Here is a 12,815-nt window from a genome sequence, read left to right as displayed (position 1 = left end):
ATTTAGGGTCCCAGAGCACACCAGCCTGCAGTGGTGAGGCTTGCTGGAACTCAAGTTCCAACTGCTGGGATGGGGAATTCTCCTCTGGCTAGGGCCAGTCCAGATGCTCCCTCCATAGGTAGGCATCAGTTAAGTACAGACCAGTTCTGCTTTCTGCTGTGTCAGGGCAGCACTGAGTTCAATGCAATCATTGAACGCAATTGCATTCTGCCTTGCTAAATGCACAGATTCTCTGTGCCACACAGCAGCTGCCAGGAGGAGGGGGTGACATCGGCGATTCAAGACTGTTTTTCATGACCTTTCCAGTACTTCTTTCAGTAATATGAAGTTAAAACCAGGTACTCATCAGTTAAAACCAGAGAGTACTCATCTGATTTTTGGTTCTTAAAAAGGTGCTTTTTTGTGTGTGTAAATATTTGTTAAGTTTGGTGTTCCTCCTGAGGGGATGAAAGATGCAGCCTGCTATTCCACCTTCTTGCTCCACCCCGCTTCTGTGGCTCTTAAGTTAAAATTGTAATAAAAAATAAAACATGAAAATTGGTTTAAGAAATAAGAGGAAAGTCAAATAGAGATCAAAGAATTAATTGGTAGACTGTCTGGTGAACCTATCCAAGTTTAGAGTTTTCTTTGTATCTACATTTGAGGAATAAATTATTTCAGTATAATGCAAGTTATTCCAGAGTATAAAAAAAGGAGAATGACCTTGGAAAATGAGAGAGAAAAATTACATGCTGTTAATATTCACTAACATACAACATGCAAAAGCCCTAAACAGAATACAAGCAGACTAAATTTAGTAATGTATTATTTAAAAAGATGATACATGAAAACCAAGTTGGATTTAACACAAGCATGCAAGTTTGGTTTTCATTTTAAAAATTATTGTAAAATTTAATAAATTATTTTTTCAAAAGAAAAAGCTTACATATGATAATGGCAACAGATGCAAAGTCTGTTAAAAAGTCATCATTCCATTACATTAAAAAAACTTAGCAAACTAAGAAAAGTAAGAAATTTCCATAAACCGACTAAGGGCGTGTAAAAAAAATGGCAGCAAACAGGTTACTTCATTGTTGAAATTTGACATTATTTACTTTTAGAATGGGAATAAAAGAAGAGTTTGCACTATTACTATCTCTACTTTATATTAATCTGGAAGTCTTAACCAATACAGTAAAGATATAGAAGCAGGGAAAAAGGGGAAGGAGGAAGGACAGAAAAGGAAGGAAGGAAGGAAGGAGGGAAGGAGGGAAGGGAGGGAGGGAGGGAAGAAAGGAAAGAGGAAGGGAGGAAGGAAGGAGGGAAGGAAAGAGGAAGGGATGAAGGGAGGAGGGAAGGAAGGAGGAAGGAAGAAGGGAGGTGAGAGAGGGAGGAAGGAAAGAAGGAAGGAGGGAGTGAGGGAGGAAGGAAGGGGGAAGGAAGGAAGGAGTGAGGGAGAAAGGAAAGAGGGAGGAAGAAAGGAAGAAATGAAGGAAGGAAGGAAGAAGGAGGGAGGGAGGAAGGAAGGAAGGAGGAAGGAAGGAGGAAGGAGGGAGGGAGGAAGGAAGGAAGGAGGGAGTGAGGGAGGAAGGAAAGAGGGAGGGAGGGAAGGAAGGAGTGAGGGAGGAAGGAAGGAGGGTAGGAAGGAAGGAGGAAGGAAGGAGGGGAGGAAGGAGGGAGGGGGGGAGGAAGGAGGGGGGGGGGGAGGGGGGGGGGGGGGAGGGAGGAGGGAAGGAGGGAGGGAGGAGGGAAGGAGGGAGAGAGGGGAATGAAGGAAGCCTATGGCTTAGGAAAAGACAAACCATATCTTTTTCTTTTCTTTTTTCTTTTCCTTTTTTTTTTTTTTTTTTTTTTTTTTTTTTTTTTTTTTTTGAGATGGAATTTTACTCTTGTTGCCCAAGCTGGAGTACAATGGTGTCATCTTGGCTCCCTGCAACCTCTGCCTCCCGGGTTAAAGTGATTCTCCTACTTCAGCCTCCTGGGTAGCTGGGATTACAGGTGCACACCACCACACCTGGCTAATGTTTTGTATTTTTAGTAGAAACTGGGTTTCACCATGTTAGCCAGGCTGGTCTTGAATTCCTGACCTCAGGTGATCTGCTTGCCTTGGTCTCCCAAAGTGCTGGGATTACAAGTATGAGCCACCATGCCCAGACTTTGTATCTTGGATTATTTCATTTTTTTGTTGTTGAATTGTGAGAGTTCTTTATGTGTACCGGATACTCTCCTTATCAGATACATATAATTTCAGCTTGCCTTTTCACTCTGTTGATTGTGTCAACTTTTTTTTTTTGTTTTTGAAGGTACACTCATGTTGTAGCAAAGATCAATGCGTTATTCCTTTTCATAGTTAAATAGTATTCCATTATGTGGATGTACCACATTCATTAATCAACTACAAATTTTGATTGTTTTATACTTTTTGGCAATTACAAATAGTACCACTGCGAACATTCATGTGAAAGTTCTTTGTGGGCAATTATCTTCATTTCTCCTGGGGAAATGCCTAGTAGTGGAATTTCTAGGTCATACGATAACTCTATATTAACCATTTGAGTAGCTACCAATTTGTTTTCCAAAGGGGCTGCACCATTTTACATTTCTACCAGCAATGCATGAGGGTTTCAAATTCTCCACATACTCATCAGCACTTGTTACTATTTTTGTTTTAATGTATATGTGGCCATCCTACTGGATGTGAAGTGATGTCATCTTGTGGTTTTTATTTGTGTTTCCATGATAATTAATGATGTGGAGCACCTTTTCATGTGCTTATTGGCCATTTGTTTATCTTCTTTGGAGTAATGTATATTGAGATTCCTTGACTATTTTTAACTGGATTTTTGTTGTTGAGTGGTAATAGTTTCTTACACATTATAGTTGTAAGTTCATAATTAATAACTGATTTGCAATTTTTTTCTCATATTATGAATTGTCTTTTCACTCTCTAAATAATATTTTTGGTGTAAATGTTTTTAAAATTGATAAACTCAATTTATCTATTATTTATTTGCTTCCTTGTGATTTTGGTTTCATTCCTAAGAAGACTGACCAATTCAGAGCCATGAAGACTTACTTAGTCCTGTATTTTCTTCTATGGATTTAATAGTTTTAGCTCTTACTTTGAATCCTTGATCTATTTGAATTAATTTTTGAACGTGTCATTTTCTACCTTTTACTTTTCATTTCATATATGTCTCATGTCTTTTTTATCTATAGCTCCTTTATGCTTTCCTTTGCATTCATTGAACATATAACATATTAATTTTTCAATATTTTTACTGTATTTTTTAAAGTTATTTTCTTAGTGATTGTTCTTTGGCTTGTAATACATATCTCGCCAGAATCTGCTTCTAACTTAATCCAAATGAGATATAGAAATGTTACTGATATATAGTTATATTCTCTCTTTATCTTTTTGTTATTACTTTTCATATCTTATATCTATATATGATAGAAACCCAATAATACATTGTTATAATTATTACTTAATATATTGTATGTTTCTTAAAAAAGCAGAAAGATGAAAGGAGAACAAGTATATATTTATATAGTTTTAAAACGGTAACCTTCACATTTATCATTTCTCGTTTCTTCATTTGCTTTTGTGGATTTTAGGTATTATCTATTGTAATTTCTCTATTCCAATATAGCTTTGTTCCAGATTGCCTCTTTTGTGCTATTCTCAAATATATTCTATTTCTGTGTTATGTGCTCATCAAATTTTCATCAAATTTGGAAAATCTCAGGCCATTATTTCTTTAAATATTTTTTCCTGTTCCACTCTCTCCTCTCTCTTGTATCCTTAATGGTGTCCCACATCTGTTTATTCTACTTTCTGGTTAGACTCTGATTATTTTTATTTATTCTGCTTTTCTCTCCTTTGTACCTTTGTCTTGTATTGCATTTTTTTTTTTTTTTTTTTTTTGACAGAGTCTTGCTTTGTCGCCAGACTGGAGTGGTGTGATCTCGGCTCACTATAACCTCTACCTCCCAGGTTCAAGTGATTCTCCTGCCTCAGCCTCCCAAGTAGCTGGGACTACAGGCATGCGCCATCATGCATATTCTTTATCAATCTGTCTTCAAGTTAGCTGTTTCTTCTGACAACTGAAATCTACTACTGAGTCTTTCTAGTGCATTTTTTATTTACCAATTATAATTATTTCACTCAGGAGAGGATTTGCATGGCTCCTCCTGATACCATTCATGATGTTGTCTTCTTTGGGAAATTATTTTGCAAGATAGGAAAAAGCACAACCCACAAAACCAAAGTACATTTAACTGCATTCAACTTAAGAAATTATCTCATTAAAAAACAGTGTAGCAGCAGTAAAAAAAAAAAGGGCACAGGTTAGGAGCAATTTTTTGAAACAAATATAGCCAATAAAGAACAGGTATATAAAATATCTAAAGAACCCTCCACACTCAATAAAAAAGACAATCAAATGGAATAAAATTAATGATAGATGTGAATTGACAACTTGGAACATAAACTGACATGATCAGAATACTCCTACAAACACTCAACCTAGGTGATTATCTAAGCAATGTAAATTAAAACCACAGTGAGCTACTATTACATATCTATCAGATTAACAAGCATTAAATTATTTCATCAACATCTTGCAGTGCCCAGATTGTAAATGCCAAATGCCATTCCCACTGAAACACACACACACACACACACACACACACACAAGCACACACATACCAAGGATCCTTGGAGAAGTGGATAATTTCAGACCTGGGCCAGGATAAATATAAATGAGCATGCAATATCCTACTATAGAAAACAATAAGAAGGGTATCAAAACTGTCCAAGTGACTCAAGGTCCAACTCAAAGAGGCTCCATCAGACAAAGTTGAAAAATCTGAGTATCAGAAAGAACAAGAACTGAGATGGATTGAACTCCATCAATTATATTTAAATTCATGAGCTTTTATACTTTATTATTTTGAATTTGAAATAATACAAAAAATAAATTTATTAGTCATCATTGAAGAGTGGTTGTAAACCAACTCATTTTTTTCAAGAACAGATAAATATTATAAAACAAATAATTTTTGTTTCATCTTTACTGTATGAACTCTACTACTAAGTAACTCAGCAGTAGAAGGCAAAGTTTCTCTTTATAGAAGTATTGCAGCTATTCAGTTAAGAAGGGGTGAGAAAATTAGAATTAAACACTTTGCAGTACCAAACAAATTACAAATATAGAGATTGAGTACCAACTGCTAAAATCACAAGGAATCACAGATAACCAGGCATTACAATGGAAAAATACAATACCAACCCTGTAGCCTATAGTCTTAACTAACAACTTACTGGTCATATCAAACAACATCATGGAGATGCAATCAGCAAAATCCAGTCCCTGGGAAATTCTACAAGACAAAACATTTAATTTCTTTAACAAGTAAAGGAAGTGGGGAAACAGAAAATAGGAAAAAGAATCTGCAGGCCAAAAATATACATGAGACATTAATCATTTCCAATATGTGAATTTTATTTGATACTGATTAAAACTATTAGAAATGCTTATGATGATACTGACACTATTGATATTTGTTGGTAACAATTTTTTTTTTTTTGGAGATGTGGTAATGGCATTGTGGTCATTTCTTAATAAAAAAAAATCTTAAAGTTGTAATACAATACAATATTTACAAATTAAATGATAACGATATTTATTTATTTATTTGAAACAGAGTTTCCCTCTTGTTGCCCAGGCTGGAGTGCAATGGTGTGATCTTGGGTCACTGCAACCTCCTCTTCCTGGGTTCAAGTGATTCTCCTGCCTCAGCCTCCAGAGTAGCTGGGATTACAGGCATGTGCCACCACGCTTGGCTAATTTTGTATTTTTAGTACGGGGTTTCTCTATGTTGGTCAGACTAGTTTTGAACATTACAGGCGTGAGCCACCGCGTCCAGCCAATAATGATTTTTATGCCTGTGGTTTGCTAAAAAATGACATGTGATAAGGGAAGTGGATATCAGCACACATGAAACAATATTGACTATGAGATGATAATTCTTGAAACTGGGTAACGGATACTTAGGACTCATTATGTTTGTCTATTTTTTTATGTTGGAAAATCTCCATTAAAAGCTTAAAAGTTTTTAACAATACCATATTTTAGTAGCGATTTGGAGCAATGAGTACTCTTATACACTGCAGAGAAGAAGCGGAATGGGTTCACTTACGGGGCAGAAGTAAAGTAATCATTAGCATACTTTAAGATGTACATCGGGGGCCGGGTGCGGTGGCTCACGCCTGTAATCCCAGCGCTTTGGAAGGCGGAGAGGGGAGGATCACGGGTTCAAGAGCTCGAGACCATCCTGGCTAACATGGTGAAACCCTGTCTCTACTAAAAAATCCAAAAAAAAAAAAAAAAAAAATTAGCCGGGCGTGGCGGCAGGCGCCTGTAGTCCCAGTTACTTAAGAGGCTGAGGCAGGAGAACGGTGCGAACCCAGAAGACGCAGCTTGCAGTGAGCCGAGATCGCTCCACTGCACTCCTGCCTGGGCGACAGAACAAGACTCCGTCTCAAAAAAAAAAAAAAAAAAAAAAAATGATGTACGTCACCCACAACCAAGCAATTCTGCCTCTGCGTATATGATAACTACGGAAGTGTTCTCCCAGATGTGCACAAGGTGGCAGGCAAAATACTTTCAGTGCAGCACATATATATTTGTGCTAAAAATTGGAAGCAGCCTTGATGTTCGTCAACAGAATAGACAGAGTGTGGTGTATTCATCAAATGCATTTCAATAGAGCAGTAAGAATTAATGAATTGTAGCTACATAAATCAACTTTGATGACTCTCACACAGATGCAATGCTAAGGTGAAAAAAAGAAAAAGCAAAAGAAAGTAAATTTTAGGAAAATTCATATATTTTTATAAAGCTTTAAACATGTAACAATGTTATGCTTACACATATAGGAATAACTGGAGATGCTATACAATTATAATGATATGAAAAGAAGGATAGGTACCAAATCACGGGTGGAGAGTACCTGTCTAACAGAGAGAAAAATGTGTTTCAGGGAAGGTACAAAATAGGATTCAAATGTATGGGTCATCTATTAACTGTCATGCTCAGTTGTACACATATTACACAAGTGTTTACTTTAGTATTTTATAGCATTTTATATGCCTGAAGTTTCACAATTTTAAAATGTCAGAATGAGTGAAGGAACTGAGTAAAGGTTATGAGTCTAGAAATGTAAAGCATGGAAGAGAGGACATAGGACCCAACCTATGCAGTCTCAGGAAGGGCCATTGTAAGGAGATATTGGTACTGATTCTTGAAGGGTAACAATGAAATGAGCAAATACGTTCTTCTAAGAAACAGAAAAAGAAAGAACGCTCAAAATAAGATAAGCCATTTTTTTGTAGGGCCTGCAGGTCAAATATATGAGGCTGATTTTTTTTTTAATAGCAAGGGAGCTAAGAATGGTTTTTACCTTTCAAAATTGTTGCATTTAAAATAGTGTGTTATGTTAGTCTGTTTGTGCTGCTTTAACAGCATACATGTGATTGGGTAATTTATAAACAATACACATTTGTTTCTCACATTTCTGGAGGTTGAGAAGTCCAAGGTCAAGGCATCGGCAGGACTGGCAACTGGTGAGGGCTGCTGTCTGCTTCCAAGATGGCGCCTTTTTGCTGAATCCTCCAGAGTGGAGGAACGGTGTGTCCTCACATGATGGAAAGTATGGAAGGACAAGAGAACTCTCCCTTCAGCCTTGAGCTCTTTCATAAGGGTGTTAATTCCATTTGTGAGGCCAGAACTTTCAGAACTTAATCACCTCCCAAAAGCAACACCTTAATACTGTTGCATCAGGAATAAGTTTCGACATGAATTTTGGAGGGGACATTATCATTCGAACTATTGCAGATGGCTATATAAGTGTCTATATAGTGTCCTGAGTTTTGCCTCTTGGTCCACAAAGTCTAAAATTTTACTATTTGGCACTTTAAGAAAAAGTTTGCCCAGCGCTAGAGCTTGAAATATTTGTTTCCCAGTACTTATGTATGTATCTTCCTGGTGCTGATTCAGAAACAAAAAAATACCCTTAGTTATAAAACATCTTATGAGCTTAAGGGAGTAAGTGCAGTTTTATATTAGTCAGTGGCGAAGGATGGAAATATAATTAAAACTGCCTTAAACAAAAAAGGTGGATTATTTGCTTATGCGTCTAAAAGTCCAGTATCACGGCTTTAGGCCAGCACGGTGAGCTCAGCGTGCTCAGTGACATCATGTGTTGTCTTTTTGTTTCTAGAGTCTGCCTTCTTCTGCACTGAGTTCATTCTCAAGCAAGCTCTCCTGTTTTGTTTTTATTTTTATTTTTTGAGAACTGTATTACTTTAATACCAAAAACAAGATAAAGGCATTACAACAAAGTAAAATAGAGACCAGTATCCTCCAGTGCCTTCAACAAAATATTAGCAAAAAATATTCCCCCAAAAATTAGCTAATAAAATTCAACCATGTATAAATTACACACAATGGTCAAGTAGGATTTATTCAAGGTATGCAAGGCTGTTCCACATTCTAAATCCAATCAATGTAATCCACCACATCTACAGATGAAAGAAGAAAAATTATATGGTTATATAAATTGCTGATAAAAAAAACTTCAGCAAAATAGAACTGGGGGCACTTCCTCAATTAGATAAAGAACATCTACAAAACAAACAAACCTCCAGATAACATCATCCTCAGTGGGGAAAAATGGATGCTTTCTCCTTAAGACTGAGAACAAAGCAAGAATGGCCCTTCTCCCCGCTCTTTTTTACACCATACTTGAAGTCCCTAGTGCAATAGAATAAAAAGCTAAAATAAAAGGCATACAGTTGGGTAAGAAAGAAACCAAATTGTCTGTAGACAATGTGATTGTCTATGTAGAAAATACCAAATAATTTTTAAACCCTTCTGTAACAAATAAGTAAGTATAACAAAGTTGCAGGATAAAAAGTTAATATACAAAGGTCAACTGTTTTCGTTTTTGGTTTTTTTTTTTTTTTTTTTTTTTTGAGACAGAGTCTCACTCTGTTGCCCAGGCTGGAGTGCAGTGGTGTGATCTCAGCTCATTGCAAGCTCCACCTCCCAGGTTCACGCCATTCTGCTGCCTTAGCCTCTCAAGTAGCTGGGACTACAGGTGCCCACCACCAACCCTGGCTATTTTTTAATATTTTTTTAGTAGAGATGGGGTTACATCGTGTTACCCAGCATGGTTTTGATCTCCTGACCTCATGATCTGCCTGCCTCGACCTCCCAAAGTGCTAGGATTACAGTCATGAGCCACTTCACCCAGGCAGTTGACTGTTTTTCTTTCTTTCTTTTCTTTTTTCAAACTATAGTTTAAGTTCTAGGGTACACGTGCACAACATGCAGGTTTGTTACATAGGTATACATGTCCCATGTTGGTTTGCTGCATCCATTAAGTCGTCATTTACATTAAGTATTTCTCCTAATGCTATCCCTCCTCCTGCCTCCTACCCCATGACAGGCCCTGGGGTGTGATGTTTCCCACCCCGTGTCCAGGTGTTCTCATTGCTCAATTCCCACCTATGAGTGAGAACATGTGGTGTTTGGTTTTCTGTCCTTGCGATAGTTTGCTGAGAATGATGGTTTCTAGCTTCATCCATGTCACTGCAAAGGACATGAACTCATCCTTTTTTTGTGGCTGCATAGTATTCCATGGTGTATATATGCCACATTTTCTTAATCCAGTCTATCACTGATGGACATTTGGGTTGGTTCCAAGTCTTCGTTATTGTGAATAGTGCCGCAATAAACATAGTGTGCATGTGTCTTTATAGCAGCATGATTTATAATCCTTTGGGTATATACCCAGTAATGGGATCACTGGGTCAAACAGTGTTTCTAGTTCTAGGTCCTTGAGGAATCAACACACTCTCTTCCACAATGGTTGAACTAGTTTACACTCCCACCAACAGTGTAAAAACATTCCTATTTCTCCACATCCTCTCCAGCATCTGTTGTTTCCTGACTTTTCAATGATTGCCATTTTAACTGGTGTGAGATGGTATCTCACAGTGGTTTTGATTTGCATTTCTCTGATGACCAGTGACGATGAGCATTTTTTCATGTGTCTGTTGGCTGCATAAATCTCTTCTTTTGAGAAGTGTCTGTTTGTATCCTTCGCCCACTTTTTGATGGGGCTGTTTTTTTTTGCTTGTAAATTTGTTTAAGTTCTTTGTAGATTCTGCATATTAGCCCTTTGTCAGATGAGTAGATTACAAAAATTTTCTCCCATCTGTAGGTTGCCTGTTCATTCTGATGGTAGTTTCTTTTGCTGTGCAGAAGCTCTTCAGTTTAATGAGATCCTATCTGTCTATTTTGGCTTTTGTTGCCATTGCTTTTGGTATTTTAGTCATGAAGTCCTTGCCCATGCCTATGTCCTGAATGGCATTGCTTAGGTTTTCTTCTAGGGTTTTTATGGTTTTAGGTCTAATATTTAAGTCTTTAATCCATCTTGTATTAATTTTTGTATAAGGTGTAACGAAGGGATACAGTTTCAGCTTTGTACTTATGGCTAGCCAGTTTTCCCAGCACCATTTGTTAAATAGGGAATCCTTTCCCCACTTCTTGTTTTTGTCAGGTTTGTCAAAGATCAAATGGTTTTGTTTCTAGAGTCTGCTTTGTTCTGTACTGACTTCATTCTCAAGCAAGCTCTCCTGGTTTTGTTTGTTTGTTTGAGAAATGTTGTATTTAATGGTAAAGCTTAGCACACCCCAGCACCAGGAATGACATGGAGTTGCAACAGCAGGGACAAGCAGGTGACCATCAGGGAGGGCAAAGAAGATGAGGAAGGCAGCCATCAAACAGAAGAGCCCCAAGGCCACAGGCAAAGCCCAGAATGACATAGGAGAAGAACTGCCACTTGAGAGATGGGTTTCTGGCATAGCCAATGAACAAGCTGCCAAACACTGTTCCAATGCCGGCCCCTGAACCAGCAACACTTACTGTGGCTGCCTCAGCACCAATCGACTTGGCTGCTGTGTCAATGTCCTGTGAGACAGCACTGGTCTAGAACTCCCATCTGGCCACCTGGAGTAGGGAGCTGCTATAGGAAGGCTATTTGGATGAATTCTCTGGGCTATTCAAGAAGGGGGCAGACACAAGCCTGATTAGACCCCTGGTACAGCAGCACATCAGAGCTGGAGAAATGAGTAGTGCTGCGGTCTGCATTTTTTCAGTCTGCACTCCCACTGCACTGCAACCCCTGCTCAGTACACAGCACTCACCTGGCTCAACATGACTGACTCACCTCCCAACTTTAGCCCTTGGCAATGGCAGCTCCAGATTTATAACATCCTATTAATTATTAGTCCAGGAAACTTCCAAGGGGACATATTCCTTAACCTGACTTGGATTAAGTGCCCATCCCTGGATCTGGGGGTGGGTATTATACCTCCTTGAACACACAGCCAGAAAATATAGCAGACAATTTTCTAGAGGAAAATGACAGAACTGTTCCATAAGAAGAAAGAGTAGATATAGGATAGGCAAAAACCTTCACACGTTCCCTTTAAACTCTGTGCAGACAATATATTTTGTTTACTGGAAAGTTATTTCCCCTTTGCTCCCACCCCTGCCAGAACTGATGATAAACTGACTCTCCCCAACTCTTTGGGTAATATAAAGTTTTCTATAGTTCCTAGGATGCTCACTTTTTGGTGGACCAATGTATGGATTTGTCTGCTTTGGTTTCAGTATGTAGTTTTTGTTTTTGTTTTTGTTTTTGAGATGGACTCTCACTCTGTTGCCCAGGCTGGAGTATAGTGGCATGATCTGGGCTCACTGCAAGCTCCACCTCCCAGGTTCACACCATTCTCCTGCCTCAGCCTCCCGAGTAGCTGGGACTACAGGAACCCGCCACCATGCTTGGCTAATTTTTTGTATTTTTAGTAGAGACGGAGTTTCACCGTGTTAGCCAGGATGGTCTCGATCTCCTGACCTCATGATCCGCCCACCTTGGCCTCCCAAAGTGCTGGGATTACAGGCCACCACGCCTGGCCTGCAGTATATAGCTTTAATTTACATTTGTTACATCCTTGTAACTTAATGACTTTTTTTTTTTTTTGCTTTGGTTTCTCAATAATGCTTGTGAAAATTAAATTCTCTAGTCCTCATTATAAATTGATAGGAATGCATCTATTTGACACATGAAACAGTTACTGCCTGCTACTGTGGTTTCCACTACAGATGCAAGAAAAGAGTATCTTCATGCTTTCATGGGATTGCTGCTGCCATGATTGAATGCAGGATACAGGAGGAATAAAGGAATACAGGGAAAAACAGAGATAGATCTTTTGCAACTCAGAAATAACCTTGCAAACAGTGAAAAGCCTGAACCCGTTTTACTCCAAAGAAGGATCTAAAATATAAGTTTACATGAGAGTTGTTCGAAAATTATTTCCCATATACCCTAACCTTCTGGTTGACTTCACCTTTAAAAGCTTGAAAGTTAAAACTAAAAAAAAAAAAAAAAAAAAAAAAAAGGACTCCTGGGAATTATGGCACATGTATAAATCCAACAATTAACCAATATTTGGGAACACCTACAAGGCGCACCTTTGCTTTACTATATTTTCAACACAATTCAAATGTTTTTGGTGATAATCTACCTCTTTAGTCAGTTTTAGCCAGAGCACAATTCCTAAGAGTAGGAATGGGGAAAGGAGAAAAGGAGGTGAAGAGGTAACAATATTCTGCCATATGTATGGTGAAAAGCTATCTAATACGAACTTTCTCAGTCCTGCTCTAAATAGGAGAGCGAAGTTCTCAGCCTTAGTAATTGCC

The 12,815-nt window shown here is 38.2% G+C and overlaps 1 pseudogene; it reads right to left on the bottom strand.

The window, feature by feature from the left end:
• The window catches only part of LOC113225032, a 34,207-nt pseudogene extending 23,006 nt beyond the window's left edge, over positions 1–11,201 (bottom strand).
• Between the last annotated feature and the right edge of the window lie 1,614 nt (positions 11,202–12,815).

The sequence above is a fragment of the Piliocolobus tephrosceles genome, chromosome 9, assembly GCF_002776525.5.
Source record: "Piliocolobus tephrosceles isolate RC106 chromosome 9, ASM277652v3, whole genome shotgun sequence".
Taxonomy (NCBI): domain Eukaryota; kingdom Metazoa; phylum Chordata; class Mammalia; order Primates; family Cercopithecidae; genus Piliocolobus; species Piliocolobus tephrosceles.
Note: the sequence above shows the minus strand (reverse complement) of the source record. Positions and strands in the feature narration are given on the sequence as shown.